Source organism: Schistocerca serialis, chromosome 3 (assembly GCF_023864345.2).
Source record: "Schistocerca serialis cubense isolate TAMUIC-IGC-003099 chromosome 3, iqSchSeri2.2, whole genome shotgun sequence".
Classification (NCBI taxonomy): Eukaryota; Metazoa; Arthropoda; class Insecta; order Orthoptera; family Acrididae; genus Schistocerca; species Schistocerca serialis.
The window spans coordinates 138,799,038-138,801,201 of NC_064640.1; the positions used below are offsets into that span (position 1 = coordinate 138,799,038).

At 49.3% G+C, this 2,164-nt stretch overlaps 1 pseudogene; it reads right to left on the reverse strand.

Annotated features, from left to right (window-relative positions):
- Positions 1–814: 814 nt before the first annotated feature.
- LOC126471684 (5S ribosomal RNA) lies at positions 815–932 on the reverse strand (annotated as a pseudogene).
- Positions 933–2,164: the final 1,232 nt, after the last annotated feature.

Genomic DNA, 2,164 nt, shown 5'->3' on the forward strand with positions numbered 1-2,164 from the left:
TGGTTTGAGAGTAAATCGGAGAAAGACGAAGGTAATGAGAAGTAGTAGAAATGAGAACAGCGAGAAACTTAACATCAGGATTGATGGTCACGAAGTCAATGAAGTTAAGGAATTCTGCTGCCTAGGCAGTAATATAACCAATGACGGACGGAGCAAAGAGGACATCAAAAGCAGACTCGCTATGGCAAAAAAGGCATTTCTGGCCAAGAGAAGTCTACTAATATCAAATACGGGCCTTAATTTGAGGAAGAAATTTCTGAGGATGCACGTCTGGAGTACAGCATTGTATGGTAGTGAAACATGGACTGTGGGAAAACCGGAAGAGAAGAGAATCGAAGCATTTGAGATGTGGTGCTATAGACGAATGTTGAAAATTAGGTGGACTGATAAGGTAAGGAATGAGGAGGTTCTACGCAGAATCGGAGAGGAAAGGAATATGTGGAAAACACTTATAAGGAGAAGGGACAGGATGATAGGACATCTGCTGAGACATGAGGGAATGACTTCCATGGTACTAGAGGGAGCTGTAGAGGGCAAAAACTGTAGAGGAAGACAGAGATTGGAATACGTCAAGCAAATAATTGAGGACGTAGGTTGCAAGTGCTACTCTGAGATGAAGAGGCACAGGAAAGGAATTCGTGGCGGGCCGCATCAAACCAGACAGTAGACTGATGACCAAAAAAAAAAAAAAAAAAAAAAAAAAGTGGTCAGCACACCGCTCTCCTGGCCGTGTGTCAGTTTCCGAGACCGGAGCCGCTACTTCTCAATCAAGTAGCTCCTCAGTTTGCCTCACGAGGGCTGAGTGCACCCCTCTCGCCAACAGCGCTCGGCAGACCGGATGGTCACCCATCCAAGTGATAGCCCAGTCTGACAGCGCTTAACTTCGGTGGTCTGACGGGAACCGGTGTTACCACTGGGGCAAGGCCGTTGGCTCCCAACCATATACTGCTTAGCCAAAGCGTGGTTGCCAACTTTTGGAATGCAATACAGCCTCGATTCTGAGAAGCATGTATTCGACAAGTCGTTGGTAGACTGCTGAAGATATGTGGGACCAGATTTCTACAACAGGTCACGCAATTCCCGTAAATTGGTGACCACTGGTTTGTGAGTGCGGAGCTGTCACCCGCTAACATCGCTTGTGTCCTATTAGGTTCAGATGAGTCCACTACTGGGACGAAGATATCAACGCGAGTTCACTATCGTGCTCCTCGAACTACTGTAGCACGATTCTGGCCTTTTGACACCGACTATTATCTTGCCATCGCCCCCGGTAAGGCAGCAAACATGAAGGACTGCAGGTGCTCTGCAAAGACGTTGGCATAGTCCACAGCTGTCATGGTACCTTCGATTACTACATCAGATACCATGGAAGGCCGCAGCATAATAATGCCTCCCACTGGTATGTGTCCGTGGCGTGGTGGGTGTTTCGAGCAGAGGTCCTCCTGGCCTATGGCGTATGCTGACAAAATCATCAACGTGGTTTAGCAAGAAATGTGAATCATGTGGCCATGGGAACACGTAGGGATAGCTGCTGCGGAGCTCCATATTCATGTGCGTTGCTTGTTGTGTTCCGAAACACTTGTGCCTGCACCAGCATTGTACTCTGTCATCATATTTTCCACAGGTCGGCGGTTATTTTGTTTTGCAAAGCGCGTAAATCTCCGAGCTCTACGTTGTGTGGTGAGGCACCATGTCGGCTGGCCGGTGTGGCCGAGGGGTTCTAGGCGCTTCAGTCTGGAACCGCGCGACCGCTACGGTTGCAGTTTCGAATCCTGCCTCGTGCATGGATGTGTGTGATGTCCTTAGGTTAGTTAGGTTTATGTAGTTCTAAGTTTCTAGGTGATGAGCTCAGATGTTAAGTCCCATAGTGCTCAGAGCCATTCGAACCAGCACCATGTCGCCTGTTCGTGGGTTTAACGTCCTTTACCCACTTTTCACGGGCAACGGCCTTGCCGCAGTGGATCCACCGGTTCCCGTGAGATCACCGAAGTTAAGCGCTGTTCGGCGTAGCCGCACTTGGATGGGTGACCATCAAGCCGCCATGCGCTGTTTCTATTTTTCGGGGTGCACTCAGCCTCGTGATGCCAATTGAGAAGCTACTCGACAGAATAGTAGCGGTTTCGGTCAAGAATGCCATCATAACGACCGGGAGAGCGGTGTGCTG